The sequence below is a fragment of the Mesoplodon bidens genome, assembly GCF_964165515.1.
Source record: "Mesoplodon bidens genome assembly, contig: HAP1_SCAFFOLD_47, whole genome shotgun sequence".
Classification (NCBI taxonomy): Eukaryota; Metazoa; Chordata; class Mammalia; order Artiodactyla; family Ziphiidae; genus Mesoplodon; species Mesoplodon bidens.
Genome location: NW_027671336.1, coordinates 1,518,782 through 1,540,121, shown reverse-complemented (window position 1 = coordinate 1,540,121; position 21,340 = coordinate 1,518,782).

Below are 21,340 nucleotides of genomic sequence, written 5' to 3'. Positions count from 1 at the left end.
TTCATCAATAGTCTCTGTGACCTTTTTAAACACAATGCTCCATGAACTTTTCATCACAATGCTCTTTGAACCTTGTCATCACAATTCTCCAGGCGCTTTTCAGCACAATGCTCCATGACACATGTCATCACAATGCACCATTATCTTGTCATCACAGTGCTCAAAAATCTTGTCTTCACAATGCTCCATAAAACTTGTCATCACAATGCTCCATGCAATTATCATCAAAATGCTCTCTCAACACTGATATCACAATGTTACATCACAATTCGTCACAATACTACCTCACCCCTGGCATCGCAATGTTCCATGACTCCTGTCTTCACCACGCTACATGCATTTTCATCACAATGTTCGATGACCCCTGACATCCCAATGTTCCATCACCCTGTCATCAAAATGCTCCATGACACTTTTCATCAAATTGCTCCATGACCCTGTCATCAAAATGCTCCAGGCCCTTGTCATCACAATGCACAACATCCTTGTCATCAAAATGCTCCATGACATTTGTCATCACAAAGATCCATGACACTTGGCATCACAATGCTCCATGTCATTGTCATCACGATGCTCCATGAATGCTCTCATCACATTGCTCCATGCCCTTGTCATTACAATGCTCCATGACACATGTCATCAGAATGCTCCATGGCCTTCTCATCACAATGCACCACGCCCTTGCCATCACAATGCTCCATTACACCTGTCAAAAAAATGCTCCATGACAACTCCTATCACGATATTCCATGGTCTTCTCTTCACAAGGCTCCATGACCGTTCTCATCACAATGCTCCAAGACCCCTGTAATCACAATGCTCCATGACCCTTTTCATCTCAATGATCCATGAACCCTGTCATCACAATGCACCATGCCCATCATCATAATGCTTCATGCTATTGTCATCAAAGTGAAATCAAAATGCTCCATGACCTCTGTCATAACAATGCTCCAAATCCTTGTGATCACAATATTTCATAACTCTTGTCATCACAATGCCCCATGACTCTCGTTATCACAATTATCCATGGTCTTCTCATCACAATGCTCCATGACCTTTGTCATCACAATGCTCAATACACTTGTCATCAAAATGCTCCCTGACACTTATTGTCTGTATGATCCTTGAAACCTGTCATTACAAGGCTCCATGCCATTTTCATCACAATGATCCATGTCCTTTTCATCACAATGTTCCAAGACCCCTGTAATCACAATGCTCCCTGCCCTTGTCATCATAAAGCTCAATGATGTATGTCATTAGAATGCTCCTTGGCCTTCACCTCACAATGCTCCATGCCCATGTCATCACAAAGTTCCAAGACCCCTGTAATCACAATGGTCCATATCCCTTTTCTTCAGTATGCTCCATGAGATTTGTCATCACAAGGCTCCATGGTATTCTCACCACAATGCTCCAGGAACTTGTCATCACAATGCTACATGACTAGTCATAAAAATTCTCAATGGCCCTTTTCATCATAATGCTCCATGCCCTAGTCATCACAATGCTTCATTATGTTTGTCATCACAATCCTACATTACATTTGGCATCACAATGCTCCCTGTCATTGTCATCGCAATGGACCATGGCATATGTCATCACAATGCTCCCTGACACCTTTCTTCAAAATACTCCATGAACCTCTCATCACAATGATCCATGCCCGTATCATCACAATGCTCCATGCCCTTGTCGTCACAATGCTCCATGACCCCTGTCATCACATTTCTCCATGACTCCAGTCATCACAATGCTTCATAACATTTGTCATCACAATGGTCCTTGCACGCATCATCACAAGAATCTGTGACGACCGTTGTAACCACAGTGCTCCATGAACTTTTCATCACAATGCTCCGTGACCCTTGTCATCACAATGCTCCATGCCTTTGTCAGAAAAATGCTCCATGACCCTTGTCATCACAATGTGCCGTGCGCTTTTCATCACAACGGTCCACAAATTTGTCATCACAATGCTCCATAAACATTGAAAACACAATGGTCCTTTCCCTTCTCATCACAATGCTCCATTAACCCATCATAACAATGATCCATGACCTCTGCCATCACAATGTTCCACGGCATTGTCATCACAAGGCTCCAAGACACTTGTCATCACAATGCTCCAAGACCCCTGTTATCACAATGCTCCATGCCCTTGTCATCACAACGCTCCATGACACATGTCATCAGAATGTTCCATGTCCTTCTCATCAAAATGATCCATGCCTTGTCATCACAGTGCTCCAAGACCCCTGTAATCACAATGCTCCATGACCCTTTTCATAAGTGTGCTCCATGAGGTTTTTCATCACAAGGCTCCATGGATTTCTCATCACAATGCTCCAGGAACTTGTCATGACAATGCTTCACGACCTTGTCATGAAAATTCTCAATGGCCCTTGTCATCATAATGCTCCAATCCCTAGTCATCACAATGCTCCATTATATTTTTCATCACAATCCTCCATTACATTTGTCATCACAATGCTGCTGCCATTGTCATCACAATGAACCATGACATATGTCATCACAATGCTCCCTGACACATGTCTTCACAATATTCCATGACCTTCTCATCACAATGCTCCATGCCCTTGTCATCACAATGCTCCATGACCCCTGTCATCACAATGTTCCGTGACTCCAGGCATCACAATGCTTCATAACATTTGTCATCACAGTGGTCGATGCCCGCATCATCATAAGGCTCTGTGACCTTTGTAACCACAATGCTCCATGAACATTTCATCACAATGCTCCGTGACCCTTGTCATCACAATGCTCCATGCCTTTGTAAGAAAAATTCTCTATAACCATTGCATGACCCTTGTCATCCCAACGGTCCACAAATTATTCATCACAATGCTCCATAAACCTTGTAATCTCAATGTTCCATGCCCTTCTCATCACAATGCTCCATTACCCCTCTCATAACAATGCTCCATGACACCCGCCATCACAATGTTCCACGGCCTTATCCTCACAAGTCTCCATGACACTTGTCATCACAATGCTCCAAGACCCCTGTAATCACAATGCTCCATGCCCCTTTTCATCTCAATGCTCCATGAACCCTGTCATCACAATGCATCATCCCCATCATCATAATGCTTCCGGCTCTTGTCACCAAAATGAAATCAAAATTCTCCATGACCTCTGTCATCACAATGCTCCATGACCCCTGTCATCACAATACTCCATGAACATTTTCAGCCCAATGCTCCATGACCCTTGTCATCAAAATGATCCATGCCCTTGTCATCCCAATGCTCCATGACCCATGTATTCACAATGCTACGTGATGCTTGTCATCACAGTGCTCCATGACACCTGTCATCACAATGTCCCATGCCTTTGTCAGCAAAATGCTACATGACCTTGTCATTACAATGCTCTATGCGCTTTTCATCACAATACTCCATTACTATTGTCATCACAATCCTCCATGAAACTTGGGATCAGATTGCTTCATGCTCTTGTCATCACAATGCTCCATGCTCCTGAAATCAAAATGATCCATGACGTCTGTCATAACAATGCTCCACACCCTTGTGATCACAAAGTTCAATAACCTTTCTCATCACAACGCTCCATGATGCCTGTCATCACAATACTCCATGCCCTTTTCATCAAAAGGCTCCTTGAACATTGTCATCACAATTCTCAATACACTTGTCATTACAATGCTCCCTGACACTTGTCGTCAGAATGCTCCTTGAACACTGTCACGAAAAGGCTCCATGCCTTTTTCATCACAATGTCCCATGCCATTTTCATCACAATGCTCCATGCCATGGTCATCAAAATACTCCACAAGCTTGTCATCAGAATGCTCCATGACCGTTGTCATCAGAAATCTCCATGCACTTGTCAGCACAATGCTTCATGAACTTTGTCATCACAATGGTCCATGCCCTCTTCATCAACGGTCTCTGTGACCATTTTAAACACAATGCTCCATGAACATTTCATCACAATGCACTTTGACCCTTGTCATCACAATTCTCCAGGCGCTTTTCAGCACAATGCTCCATGACACATGTCATCACAATGCTCCATTAGCTTGTCATCACAGTGCTCCAAAACCTTGTCATCACAATGCTCCATAAACCTTGTCATCACAATGCTCCATGCAATTATCATCAAAATGCTCTCTCAACACTGATATCACAATGTTACATCACAGTTCGTCACAATACTCCCTCACCCCTGGCATCGCAATGTTCCATGACTCCTGTCTTCACCATGCTACATGCATTTTCATCACAATGTTCGATGACCCCTGACATCACAATGTTCCATCACCCCTCTCATCAAAATGCTCCATGACACTTTTCAACAAATTGCTCCACGACCCTGTCATCAAAATGCTCCAGGCCCTTGTCATCACAATGCACAACATCCTTGTCATCAAAATGCTCCATGACATTTGTCATCACAAAAATCCATGACACTTGGCATCACAATGCTCCATGTCATTGTCATCACGATGCTCCATGAACGCTCTCATCACATTGCTCCATGCCCTTGTCATTACAAAGCTCCATGACACATGTCATCAGAATGTTCACGGCCTTCTCATCACAATGCACCACCCCCTTGCCATCACAATGCTCCATTACAACTGTCAAAAAAAATGCTCCATAACACCTGCCATCACGATGTTCCATGGTCTTGTCATCACAAGGCTCCATGACCGTTCTCATCACAATGCTCCAAGACCACTGTAATCACAATGCTCCATGCCCCTTTTCATCTCAATGATCCATGAAACCTGTCATCACAATGCACCATGCCCATCATCATAACGCTTCATGCTGTTGTCATCAAAATGAAATCAAAATGCTCCCTGACCTCTGTCATAACAATGCTCCAAATCCTTGTGATCACAATATTTCATAACTCTGGTCATCACAATGCCCCATGACTCTCCTTATGACAATTATCCATAGTCTTCTCATCACAATGCTCCATGACCTTTGTCATCACAATGCTCAATACACTTGTCATCAAAATGCTCCCTGACACTAATTGTCTGTATGATCCTTGAAACCTTTCATTACAAGGCTCCATGACATTTTCATCACAATGATCCATGTCCTTTTCATCACAATGTTCCAAGACCGCTGTGCTCAAAATGCTCCATTCCCTTGTCCTCAAAAAGCTCAATGACATATGTCATTAGAATGCTCCTTGGCCTTCACCTCACAATGCTCCATGCCCATGTCATCACAAAGTTCCAAGACCCCTGTAATCACAATGGTCCATGTCCCTTTTCATCAGTATGCTCCATGAGGTTTGTCATCACAAGGCTCCATGGTTTTCTCATCACAATGCTCCAGGACCTTGAAATCACAATGCTTCACGACCTTGTCATGAAAATTCTCAATGGCCCTTGTCATCATAATGCTCCAATCCCTAGTCATCACAATGCTCCATTATATTTGTCCTCACAATCCTCCATTACGTTTGTCATCACAATGCTCCCTGCCATTGTCATCACAATGGACCATGACATATGTCATCACAATGCTCCCTGATATGTCTTCACAATATTCCATGACCTTCTCATTACAATGCGCCATGCCCTTGTCATCACAATGCTCCATGACTCCTGTCATCACAATGTTCCATGACTCCAGGCATCACAATGATTCATAACATTTGTCATCACTGTGGTCGATGCCCACGTCATCATAAGGCTCTGTGACCTTTCTAACCACAATGCTCCATGAATATTTCATCACAATGCTCCGTGAGCCTTGTCTTCACAATGCTCCATGCCTTTTAAGAAAAATTATCTGACCCTTGCATGACCCTTGTCATCCCAATGGTCCACAAATTATTCATCACAATGCTCCATAAACTTTGTAATAACAATGTTCCATGCCTTTCTCATCACAGTGCTCCATTACACCTCTCATAACAATGCTCAATGACACCCGCCTTCACAATGTTCCACGGCCTTATCATCACAATTCTGCATGACACTTGTCATCACAGTGCTCCAAGACCACTCTAATCACAATGTTCCATGCCCCTTTTCATCTCAGTGCTCCATGAACCCTGTCATGACAATGCATCATGCCCATCATCATAATGCTTCCGGCTATTTTCACCACAATGAAATCAAAATTCTCCATGACCTCTGTCATCACAATGCTCCATGACCCGTGTCTTCACAATACTCCATGAACATTTTCATCCCAATGCTCCAAGACCCTTGTCATCAGAATGATCCATGCCCTTGTCATCCCAATGCTCCATGACCCATGTATTCACAATGCTACGTGATGCTTGTCATCACAGTGCTCCATGACACCTGTCATCACAATGTCCCATGCCTTTGTCAGCAAAATGCTACATGACCTTGTCTTTACAATGCTCTATGCGCTTTTCATCACAATACTCCATTACTATTGCCATCACAATCCTGCATGAACTTTGGGATCACATTGCTTCATGCTCTTGTCATCACAATGCTCCATGCTCCTGAAATCAAAATGATCCATGACCTATGTCATCACAATGCTCCAAACACTTGTGATCACAAAGTTCAATAACCTTTCTCATCACAACGCTCCATGATGCCTGTCATCACAATACTCCCTGCCCTTTTCATGAAAATGCTCCATGAACTTTGTCATCACAATTCTCAATACACTTGTCATTACAATGCTCCCTGACACTTGTCGTCAGAATGCTCCTTGAACACTGTCAGGAAGAGGCTCCATGCCTTTTTCATCACAATGTCCCATGCCATTTTCATCACAATGCTCCATGCCATTGTCATCACAATGCTCCATTACCTTTGTCATCAGAATCCTCCATGACACTTGGCATCACAATGCTCCATGCCATTGTCATCACAATGGGCCATTACATATGACATCACAATGCTCCGTGACACCTGTCTTCACAATACTGCATGACCTGGTTTTCACAATGCTCCAAGCCATTGCCATCACAATGCGCCATTCCAACTGTCATCACAATAATCCACGAAAATTATTAGAACAATGCTTCATGCCCTTTCATCACAATGTTCTAAGATCCGTATCCTCACAATGCTACGTGACTCCAGTCATCACATATCTTCATGACCTTTGTCATCACTATGGTCCATGCGCTCGTCATCAACAGTCTCTGTGAACTTTTTAACCACAATGCTCCATGAACTTTTCAGCACAATTCCCTTTGACCCTTGTCATCACAATGCTCTATGCCTTTCTCAGCACAATGCTCCATGACCCTTGTCATCACAATGCTAAATGTGCTTGTCAGCACAATGCTCTATGACACATGTCATCAAGATGCACCATGCGCTTGTCATTACAGTGCTCCACAATCTTGTCATCACAATGCTCCATAAACCTTGTCATCACAATGCTCCATGCATTTCTCATCAAAATGCTCTCTCACCACTGATATCACAGTGTTACATCACTGTTCGTCACAATAATCCCTCACCCCTGTCATCATAATGTTCCATGACTCCTGTCATCACAATGGTACATGCACTTATCATCACAATATTCGATGACCCCTGACATCACAATGTTCCATAACAACTGTCATCAAAATGCTCCATGACACTTTTCATCAAAATGCTACATGACACCTGATATCACAGTGTTCCATAACACCTCTCATCAAAATGTTCCCTGACACTTCTCATCAAATTGCTCCATGACCCTGTCATCATAATGCTCCCTGCCCTTCTCATCACAATGCACAACGCCCTTGTCATCAAAATGCTCCATGACCTTGTCATCACCAAGATCCATGAACCTTGGCATCACAATGCTCCATGGCCTTCTCATCACAATGCTCCATGCCCTTGTCATCACAATGCTCCATTACCCATGTCAAAATAATGCTCCATGACCACTGCCATCACGATGTTCCTTGGCCTTTTCATCACAAGGCTCCATGACCCTTCTCATCACATGCTCCAAGACAACTGTAATCACAATGCTCCATGCCCCTTTTCATCTCAATGATCCATGAACCCTGTCATCACAATGCAACATTCCCATCATCATGATGCTTCATGCAATTGTCATCACAAAGAAATCAAAATGCTCCATGAACTCTGTCATAACAATATTCCAAACCCTTGTGATCACAATATTCCATAACACTTGTCATCACAATGCCCCATGACACTCGTCATCACAATTATCCATGGTCTGCTCATCACAATCCTCCATGACCTTTGCCATCACAATGCTCAATACACTTGTCATCAAAATGCTCCCTGTCACTTGCTGTCTGTATGCTCCTTGAACCCTGTCATGACAAGGCTCCATGCCTTTTTCATCACAATGATCCATGCCTTTTTCATCACAATGCTCCAATATCCCTGTAATCACAATGCTCCATGCCCTTGTCATCACAATGTTCTATGACGCATATCATTAGAATGCTCCTTGGACTTCTCCTCACAATGCTCCATGACCTTGTCATCACAATGTTCCAAGACCCCTGTAACCATAGTGGTCCCTTCCCCTTTTCATCAGTATGCTCCATGTGATTTGTCATCACAAGGCTCAATGGTTTTCTTATCACAATGCTCCAGGACATTGTCATCAGAATGATTAATGACCTTGTTATGAAAATTTTCAATGGTCCTTCACATCATAATGCTCCAAGCCCTAGTCATCACAATGCTCCATTATATTTGTCCTCACAATCCTCCATTACATTTGGCATCACAATGCTCCCTGCCATTGTCATCGCAATGGACCATGACATATGTCATCACAATCTCCCTGACACCTTTCTTCAAAATACTCCATGAACTTCTCATCAAAATGCTCCATGACCTTTGCCATCACAATGCTCAATACACTTGTCATCAAAATGCTCCCTGTCACTTGCTGTCTGTATGCTCCTTGAACCCTGTCATGACAAGGCTCCATGCCTTTTTCATCACAATGATCCATGCCTTTTTCATCACAATGCTCCAATATCCCTGTAATCACAATGCTCCATGCCCTTGTCATCACAATGTTCTATGACGCATATCATTAGAATGCTCCTTGGACTTCTCCTCACAATGCTCCATGACCTTGTCATCACAATGTCCAAGACCCCTGTAAGCACAGTGGTCCCTTCCCCTTTTCATCAGTATGCTCCATGAGATTTGTCATCACATGGCTCCATGGTTTTCTTATCACAATGCTCCAGGACATTGTCATCACAATGATTCATGACCTTGTTATGAAAATTTTCAATGGCCCTTCACATCATAATGCTCCAAGCCCTAGTCATCACAATGCTCCATTATATTTGTCCTCACAATCCTCCATTACATTTGGCATCACAATGCTCCCTGCCATTGTCATCACAATGGACCATGACATATGTCATCACAATGCTCCCTGACACCTTTCTTCAAAATACTCCATGAACTTCTCATCAAAATGCTCCATGCCCTTGTCATCACAATGCTCCATGACCCTGTCATCACAATGTTCCGTGACTCCGGTCATCACAATGCTTCATAACATTTGTCATCACAATGGTCCATGCCCGTGTCATCACAAGGCTCCGTGACCTTTGTAACCACAATGCTCCACGAACTTTTCATCACAATGCTCCGTGACCCTTTTCATCACAATGTTCCATGCCTTTGTCAGAAAAATGCTCCATGACCCTTTTCATCACAAAGTGCCACGCACTTTTCATCACAACGGTCCATAAATTTGTCATCGCAATGCTCCATAAACCTTGTAATCACAATGATCCTTGCCCTTCTCATCACAATGCTCCATTACCCCTCTCTTAACAATGCTCCATGACCCCGGCCATCACAATGTTCCACGGCCTTGTCATAACAAGACTCCTTGACTCTTGTCATCACAATGCTCAAATACCACTGTAATCACAATACTCCATGCCGTTGTCATCACAAAGCTCCATGACACGTCACCAGAATGTTCCATGGCCTTCTCATCACAATGCTCCATGCCCTTGTCATCACAGTGCTTCACGACATTGTCATGAAAATTCTCAATGGCCCTTGTCATCATAATGCACCAAGCCCTAGTCATCAGAATGCTCCATTATATTTGTCATCACAATCCTCCATTTCATTTGTCATCTCAAAGCTCCATGCCCTTGTCCTTGCAAGGGACCATGATATATGTCATCAAAATGCTCCCTAACACCTGTCTTCACAATACTCCATGACCTTCACATCCCACTGATCCATGCCCTTGTTACCACAATGCACCAGGTCCACAGTCATCACAATAATCTATGAAACTAGTCAGACCAATGCTACATGCCCCTGTAATCACAATGCTTCATGCCCCTTTGCATCTCAATGTTCCATGAACCCTGTCATCAAAATGCACCATGCCCATCATCATAATGCTTCATGCTATTGTCATCACAATGAAATCAAAATGCTCCATGAACTCTGTCATAACAATGCTCCAAACCCTTGTGATCACAATATTCCATAACACTTGTCATCACAATGCCACATGACACACGTCATCACAATTATCCATGGTCGTCTCATCAAAATGCTCCATGAACTTTGTCATCACAATGAACAATACACATGTCATCAAAATGCCCCATGACACTTGTTGTCTGTGTGCTCCTTGAAACTTCTCATGACAAGGCTCCATGCTTTTTTCATCACAATGATCCATGTCCTTTTCTTCACAATGCTCCAAGACCCCTGTAATCACAATGCTCCATGACCTTGTCATCACAAAGCTCTATGACGCATATCATTAGAATGTTCCTTAAACTTCTACTCACAGTGTTCCATGCCCTTGTTATCACAATGTTCCAAGACCCCTGTAATCACAGTGGTCCATGCCCCTTTTCTTCAGTATGCTCCATGAGATTTGTCATCACAAGGCTCCATGGTTTTCTTATCACAGTGCTCCACGACCTTGTCATCACAATGCTTCATGACTTTGTCATGAAAATTCTCAATGGCCCTTCTCATCATAATGCTCCAAGCCCTAGTCATCACAATACTCCTTTATATTTTTCATCACAATCCTCCATTACATTTGGCATCACAATGCTCCCTGCCATTGTCATCACAATGGACTATGACATATGTCATCACAATGCTCCATGACACCTTTCTTCAAAATACTCCATGAACTTCTCATCACAATGCTCCATGCCCCTGTCATCACAATGCTCCATGCCGTTGTCATCACAATTCTCCATGACCCCTGTCGTCACAATGCTCCGTGACTCCAGTCATCACAATGCTTCACTAAATTTGTCATCACAATGTTCCATGCCCGCGTCATCACAAGGCTCTGTGACCTTTGTAACCACAATGCTCCATGAACTTTTCGTCACAGTGTTCCGTGACTCTTGTCATCACAATGCTCCATGCATTTGTCATAAGAATGCTCCATGACCCTTGTCATCACAATGTGCCACACACTTTTCATCAAAACGGTCCGCAAATTTGTCATTTCAATGCTCCATAAACCTTGTAATCACAATGCTCCTTGCACTTCTCATCACAATGCTCCATTACCACTCTCATAACAATGCTCCATGAACCATGCCATCACGATGTTTCTGGGGCTTGTCATCACAAGGCTCCATGACACTTCTCATCACAATGCTCCAAGAACCCTGTAATCACAATGCTCCATGCCCCTTTTCATCTCAATGTTCCATGAACCCTGTCATCACAATGCACCATGCCCATCATCATAGTGCTTCATGCTATTGTCATCACAATGAAATCAAAATGCTCCATGAACTCTGTCATAACAATGCTGCAAACCCTTGTGATCACAATATTCCATAACACTTGTCAGCACGATGCCCATTGACAATCGTCATGACAATTATCCATGGTCTTCTCATCAAGATGCTCCATGACCTTTGTCATCACGGTGCTCAATACACTTGACATCAAAATGCTCCCTCACCCTTGTTGTCTGTATGCTCCTTGAACCCTGTCATGACAAGTCTCCATTCCTTTCTCATCACAATGATCCATGCCCTTTTCATCACAATGCTCCAAGACCCCTGTAATCACAATGCTCCATGTCCTTGTCATCACAAAGCTCAATGACGCATGTCATTAGAATGTTCCTTGGCCTTCTCCTGATATTGATCCATGCCCTTGCCATCACAATGTTCCCAGACAACGGTAATCACAGTGGTCCATGCCGCTTTTCTTCAGTATGCTCCATGAGATTTGTCCTCACAGGGCTCCATGGTTTCCTTATCACAATGCTCCAGGAACTTGTCATCACAATGCTTCACGACATTGTCATGAAAATTCTCAATGGCTCTTTTCATCATAATGGTCCAAGCCCTAGTTATCACAATGCTCCATTATATTTGTCATCACAATCCTCCATTACATTGGGCACCACAATACTCCCTGCCATTGTCATCGCAATCGACTATGACATATGTCACCACAATGCTCCCTGACACCTTTCTTCAAAATACTCCATGAACATCTCATCACAATGCTCCATGCCCTTGTCATCCCAATGCTCCATGCCCTTGTCATCCCAATGCTCCATGAACACTTTCATCACAATGCTCCGTGACTCCATTCATCACAATGCTTCATAACATTGGTCATCACAGTGGTACATGCCCGCGTCATCACAAGGCTCTGTGACCTTTGTAACCACAATGCTCCATGAACTTTCAATCACAATGCTCCGTGACGCTTGTCATCACAATGCTCCATGCCTTTGTCAGAAAAATGCTCCATGACACTTGTCATCAAAATGTGCCACACGCTTTTTATCACAACGGTCCACAAATTTGTAATCACAATGCGCCATAAACATTGAAAACAGAATGATCCTTTCCCTTCTCATCACAATGCACCATTAACCCATCATAACAATGATCCATGACCCCAGCCATCACAATGTTCCACGGCATTGTCATCACAAGGCTCCAAGACACTTGTCATCACAATGCACCAAGACCCCTGTAATCACAATGCTCCATGCCCTTGTCATCACAAAGCTCCATGACACATGTCATCAGAATGTTCCATGGCCTTCTCATCAAACTGCTCCATGCCTTGTCATCACAGTGCTCCAAGACCCCTGTAATCACAATGTTCCATGTCCATTTTCATCAGTATGCTCCATGAGATTTGTCATCACAAGGCTCCATGGATTTCTCATCACAATGCTCCAGGACATTGTCCTCTCAATGCTTCACGACCTTGTCATGAAAATTATCAATGGCCCTTGTCATCATAATGCTCCAATCCCTAGTCATCACAATGCTCCATTATATTTGTCATCACAATCCTCCATTACGTTTGTAATCACAATGCTCCCTGCCATTGTCATCACAATGGACCATGACATATGTCATCACAATCCTCCCTGACACGATTTCACAATATTCCATGACCTTCTCATCACAATGCTCCATGCCCTTGTCATCACAATGCTCCATGACCCCTGTCATCACAATGTTCCATGACTCCAGGCATCACAATGATTCATAACATTTGTCATCACAGTGGTTGATGCCCGCGTCATCATAAGGCTCTGTGACCTTTGTAACCACAATGCTCCATGAACATTTCATCACAATGCTCCGTGACCCTTGTCATCACAATGCTCCATGCCTTTGTAAGAAAAATTCTCTGACCCGTGCATGACCCTTGTCATCCCAACGGTCCACAAATTATTCATCGTCATGCTCCATAAACCTTGTAATCACAATGTTCCATGCCCTTCTCATCACAGTGCTCCATTACCCCTCTCATAACAATGCTCCATGACACCCGCCATCACAATGTTCCACGGCCTTATCATCACAAGGCTCCATGACACTTGTCATCACAATGCTCCAAGACCCCTGTAATCACAATGCTCCATGCCCTTGTCATCACAAAGCTCCATGACACATGTCTCCAGAATGTCCCATGGCCTTCTCATCAAAAGGCTCCATGCCCTTGTCATCACAATGCTCCAAGACCCCTGTAATCACAATGCGCCATGCCCCTTTTAATCTCAATGCTCCATGAACCCTGTCATCAAAATGAATCATGCCCATCATCATAATGCTTCCAGCTATTGTCAGCACAATTAAATCAAAATTCTCCATGACCTCTCTCATCACAATGCTCCATGACTCCTGTCATCACAATACTCCATGAAAATTTTCAGCCCAGTTCTCCATGACGCTTGTCATCACAATGATCCATGAACATATCATCCCAATGCTCCATGACCCCTGTATTCACAATGATCCGTGACGCTTGTCATCACAGTGCTCCATGACACCTATCATCACAATGCTCCATGCCTTTGCCAACAAAATGCCTCATGACCTTGTCATTACAATGCTCTATGTGCTTGTCATCACGACACTGCATTTCCATTGTCATCACAATCCTCCAAGAATCTTGGGATCACATTGCTTCATGCACTTGTCATCACAATGCTCCCTGCTCTTCTCATCAAAATGCACAACGCCCTTGTCATCAAAGTTCTCCATGACTTTGTCATCACAAAGATCCATTAACGGTCTCATCACATTGCTCCATGCCCTTTTCATCAAAAAGCTCCATGACACATATCATCAGAAAGTTCCATGGCCTTCTCATCACAATGCTACTTGCCCTTGCCATCACAATGTTCCATTACCCCGTCATCACAATGCTCCATAATCCCTGACATCACGATGTTCCAAAGCCTTTTCATCACAAGGCTCCATGACCTTTCTCATCACAATGCTCCAAGACCTCTAAAATCACAATACTCCATGTCCCTTTTCATCTCAATAAACCATGAACCCTCTCATCACAACGTACCATACCCATCATCATAATGCTTCATGCTATTGTCATCACAATGACATCAAAATTCTCCATGACCTCTGTCATAACCATGATCCAAACCCTTATGATCACAATATTCCATAACACTTGTCATCACAATGCCCTATGACGGCCGTCATCACAATTATCCATGGTCTTCTCATCACAATGCTCCATGACACATGTCATCACCATGCGTCATGCGCGTGTCTTCACAGCGCTCCACAAACTTGTCATCACAATGCTCCATAAACCTTGTCATCACAAAGCTCCATGCACTTCTCATCAAAATGCTCTCTCACCACTGATATCACAATGTTACATCACTATTCATCACAATACTCCCTCACCCCTGTCATCACAATGTTCCATGACTCCTGTCATCACAATGCTTCTTGCAATTATTATCACAGTGTTCGATGACCCCTGACATCACAATGTTCCATAACCCCTGTCATCAAAATGCTCCATGACCATTTTCATCAAATTGATCCATGACCCCTGACATCACAATGTTCCATAACCCCTGTCATCAAAATGTTCCATGACCCTGTGCATCAAATTGCTCCATGACCCTGTCATCACAATGCTCCCTGCCCTTCTCATCAGAATGCACATCACCCTTGTTATCAAAATGCTCCATGTCCTTTTCAACACAAAGATCCATGACCCTTGGCATCACAATGCTCCATGTCTTTGTCATCACAATGCTCCATGAAAGCTCTCATCACATTGCTCCATGCCCGTGTCATCACAAAGCTCCATGACGCATGTCATCAGAATGCTCCATCCCTTCTCCTCACAATGCTCCATGACCCCTGCCATTACGATGTCCCATGGACTTGTCATCACAAGGCTCCATGACCCTTCTCATCACAATGCTCCATGACTTTTGTCATCACAATGCTCAATACACTGGTCATCAAAATGCTCCCTGACACTTGTCGTCAGTATGCTCTTTGAACCCTGTCATGACAAGTCTCCATGACTTTTTCATCACAATGATCTTTGTCGTTTGCATGATAATGCTCCAGTACCACTGTAATCAAAATGCTCCATGCCCTTGTTATCACAAAGCTCCATGACTCATGTCATCAGAATGCTCCATGGCCTTCTCATCACAATGCTCCATGCCCTTGTCATCACAATGCTCCAAGACCCCTGTAATCACAGTGTTCCATGCCCCTTTTCATCCCAAGGATCCATGAACCCTCTCATCAAATTGCACCATGCCCATCATCAAAATGATTCATGCTATTGTCATCACAATGAAATCAAAATGCTCCATGACCGCTGTCATAACAATGCTCCAAACCCATGTGATCCCAATATTCCATAAAACTTGTCCTCACAATGCCCCTGACACTCGTCATCACAATTATCCATGGTCTTCTTATCACAATGCTCCATTACCACTGTCATGACAATGTTCCATGACCCCTGCCATTACGATGTTCCATGGACTTGTCATCACAAGGCTCCATGACCCTTCTCATCACAATGCTCCATGACTTTTGTCATCACAATGCTCAATACACTGGTCATCAAAATGCTCCCTGACACTTGTCGTCAGTATGCTCTTTGAAACCTGTCATGACAAGTCTCCATGACTTTTTCATCACAATGATCCATGTCGTTTGCATGATAATGCTCAAGTACCCCTGTAATCAAAATGCTCCTTGCCCTTGTTATCACAAAGCTCCATGACTCATGTCATCAGAATGCTCCATGGCCTTCTCATCACAATGCTCCATGCCCTTGTCATCACAATGCTCCAAGACCCCTGTAATCACAGTGTTCCATGCCCCTTTTCATCCCAAGGATCCATGAACCCTCTCATCAAATTGCACCATGCCCATCATCAAAATGCTTCATGCTATTGTCATCACAATGAAATCAAAATGCTCCATGACCGCTGTCATAACAATGCTCCAAACCCATGTGATCCCAATATTCCATAAAACTTGTCCTCACAATGCCCCTGACGCTCGTCATCACAATTATCCATGGTATTCTCATCACAATGCTCCATGACCTTTGTCATCACAATGCTCAATACACTTGTCATCAAAATGCTCCCTGACACTTGTTGTCTGTATGCTCCTTGAACCCTGTCATGACAAGGCTCCATACCGTTTTCATCACAATGATCCATTCCCTTTTCATCACAATGCTCCAAGACCCCTGTAATCACACTGCTCCATGCCCTTGTCATCACATAGCTCAATGACGCATGTCATCAGAATGCTCCATGGCCTTCTCATCACAATGATCCATGACCTTGCCATCACAATGCTCCATTACCCCTGTCATTACAATGCTCCTTAACCCCTGCCATCACGATGTTCCATGGACTTGTCATAACAAGGCTCCATGACACTTCTTATCACAATGCTCCAAGACCCCTGTAATCACAGTGCTCCATGCCCCTTTTCATTAGTATGCTCCATGAGACTTGTCATTACGAGGCTCCTTGATTTTATCATCACAATGCTCCAGGAGCTTGTCATCACAATGCTTCATGCCCTTGTCATAAAAATTCTCAATGGCCAATCTCATCATAATGCAGCAAGCCCTAGTCATCACAATGCTCCATTATATTTGTCATCACAATCCTCCATTACATTTGGCATCACGATGCTCCCTGCCAATGTCATCACAATGGACCATGACATATGTCATCACAGTGCTCCCTGACAGCTGTCTTCACAATACTCCATGACCTTCTCATCACAATGCTCCATGCCCTTGTCATCACAATGTACCATGCCCACTCTCATCACAATACTCTATGAAACTGGTCAGACCAATGTTTCATGCCCCTGTCATCACAATGCTCCATGCCCTAGTCATCACAATGCTCCATGACCCCTGTCATCACAATGCTCCGTGACTCCAGTCATCACAATGCTGCATAACGTTTGCCATCACAATGGTCCATGCCCGCATCATCACAAGGCTCTGTGACATTTGGAACCACAATGCTCCATGAACTTTTCATCACAATGCTCCATGACCATTGTCATCACAATGCTCCATGCCTTTGGCAGAAAAATATTCAATGTCCCTTGTCATCACAATGTGCCACGCGCTTTTCCTCACAACGGTCCACAAATTTTCATTGCAATGCTCCATAAACCTTGTAATCACAATGCTCCATGCTTTTCTCATCAAAATGCTCTCTCACAAGAGATATCACAGTGTTACATCACTAGTCGTCACAATACTCCCTCACCCTGTAATCACAATATTACATGACCCCAGTCATCACAATTGTACATCCCCTTATAATCACAATGTTCCATGACCCCTGACATCACAATGTTCCATAACCCCTGTCATCAAAATGCTCCATGATCCTTTTCATCCCAAAGCTCCATGACCCCTGACATCACAATGTTCTATAACCCCTGTCTTCAAAATGTTCCATTATACTTTTCATCAAATTCCTGCATAACCTTGTCACAAAAATACTCCCTGCCCTTCTCATCACAATGCACCACACCCTTTTCATCAAAATGCTCCATGACCTTTGTCATCACAAAGCTCCATGACCCTTGGCATCACAATGCTCCATGTCATTGTCATCACAAAGCTCCATGACACTTGTCATCACAATGCTCGATGCCCTTCTCATCACAATGCTCCATGTCCTTTTCATTACAAACCTCATTGACTCATGTATCACACTGTTCCGTGCCCTTGTCATCACAATGCTCCATGCCCACTCTCATCACAATAATCCATGAAACATTTCAGACCAATGCTCCTTGCCCTTCTCATCACAATGCTCCAAGACCCTTGTAATCACAATGCTCCATGCCCCTTTTCATCTCAATGCTCCATGAACCCTTTCAACACAATGCACCATGCCCATCATCATAATGCTTCAGGCTATTGTCATCACAATGAAATCAAAATGCTCGATGACCTCTGTCATCACAATGCTCCAAACTCTTTTGATCACAATGTTCCATAACCCTTATCATCACAACACCCCATGACGCCCATCATCACAATTATCCATGATCTTCTAATCACTATGCTCCATAACCCTTGTCATCACAATGCTCTATACACTTGTCATCACAATGCTCCCTGACACTTGTCGTCAGTATGCTCCTTGAACCCTATCATGACAAGGCTCCATGCCCTTTTCATCAAAATTCTCCAAGACACCTGTAATAGCAGTGCTCCATGCACTTGTCATCACAAAGCTCCATGACGCATGTCATCAGAATACTCCATGGCCTCCTCACAATGCTCAATGCCCTTGTCATAACAATGTTCCAAGACTCCTGTAATCACAATGCCCCATGCCCCTTTTCATCAGAATGCTCCATGAGACTTGTCATCACAAATCTCCATGGTCTTCTATTCACAATGCTAAATTTCCTTGTCATCACAATGTTCCATGACCCCTGTAATCACAATACTCCATGAATATTTTCAGCCCAATGCTCCATGACCTTCTCATCACAATGCTCGATGACCAATATCATCACAATGCTCCATGACCTCTGTCATCACAACACACCATGACCGCTGACAACACAGTGATACGGGACTCTGGTCATCACAATGCTCAATTCCCTACTCATCACAATGCTCCATGATCCCTGTCATCACCTTACTACATGAATATTTTAAGCCCAATGCTCCATGACGCTTATCATCACAATGATCCATGCCCTTGTCATCCCAATGCTCCATGACCCCTGTATTCACAATGCTCAGTGACGCATGTCACCAAAGTGATCCATGACACCTGTCATCACAATGCTCCATGCCTTTGTCAGCCAAATGCTACATGACCTTGTCATTACAATGTTCTATGCGCTTGTCATCACAAAACTGCATTACCATTGTCATCACAATCCTCCATGAACCTTGGAATCATATTGCTTCATGCCATTGTCATCACAATGCTCCATGCTCCTTGAAATCAAAATGATCCATGACTCTGTCATCACAATGCTCCAAAATTTCTGATCAAAATGTTCCATAACACTTGTCATCACAATGCTCCCTGACACTTGTCCTCAGAATGCTCCTTGAACCCTGTCACTAAAAGGCTCCATGCATTTTTCATCACAAAGCCCCATGCCATTTTCATCACAATTCTCCATGCCATTGTCATCAAAATACTCCACAATTTTGTCATCAAAATGCTCCATGACCCGTGTCATCACAATTCTCCATGCACTTGCCAGCACAATGCTCCCTGACCCTTTTCATCACAATGCTCCAATCCATTGTCATCACAATGCTCCATTACCTTTGTCATCAGAATCCTCCATGACAGTTGGCATCACAATGTTCCATGCCATTGTCATCACAATGGGCCATTACATATGTCATCACAATGCTCCCTGACACCTGTCTTCACAATACAGCATGACGTGGTCTTCACAATTCTCCATGCCCTTGTCATCAAAATGCGCCATTCCAACTTACATTGCAATAATCCATGAAACTTATAAGACCAATGATCCATGCCCTTGTAATCACAATGCTCATGGCCTTGTTATCACAATGCTCCGTTACTCCAGTCATCACAATTCTTCATGACCTTTGTCATCAAAATCTTCCATGCCCTCATCATCAACAGTCTCTGTGACATTTTTAACCTCAATGCTCCATGAAATTTTCATCACAATGCTCTTTGGCCCTTGTCATCACAATGCTCTATGCTTTTCTCAGCACAATGCTCCATGACCGTTGTCATCACAATGCTCCATGCACTTGTCAGCCCAATGATCCATGACACGTCATCACAATGCACCATGCGCTTGTCATCACAGTGCTCCACAATCTTGTAATCACAATGCTCCATGCACTTCTCATCAATATGCTCTCTCACCACTGATATCACAGTGTTACATCACTGTACATCTCAATACTCCCTCACCCCTGTCATCACAATGTTCCATGACTCCTGTCATCACAATGCTACATGCACTTATCATCACAGTGTTCGATGACCTATGACATCACAATGTTCCATAACCCCTGTCACCAAAATGATCCATGACGCTTTTCATCAAAATGCTCCATGACCCCTGACATCACAATGCTCCATAGCCCTTGTCATTACAGTGCTCCATGATGCTCATCATCTCAATTATCCATGGTCTTCTCATCACAATGCTCCACGGTCTTGCCATCACAATGCTCCATGTCCTGGTCATCACAATGCTCCATGTCCCTTGTCATCATATTTCTCACGTCCTTGTCTTCACAATGCTCCATGACAGTTCTCTTCACAATGTTACATGTTTTTGCCATCAAAATTCTCCATGCACATATCATCGCAATGCCCCATGACCCCTGTCATAGCAAGCTCCATGCCTCTGTCATCACAATGCTTCACGACCTTTTCATCAAAATTCTCAATGGTCGTTGTCATCAAAATGCTCCATGACACTTGCCATCACAATTCTCCAAGCGCTGGTCATCACAATGCCCAATTACCTTTGTCATCACAATCCTCCAAAACACTTGGCATCACAA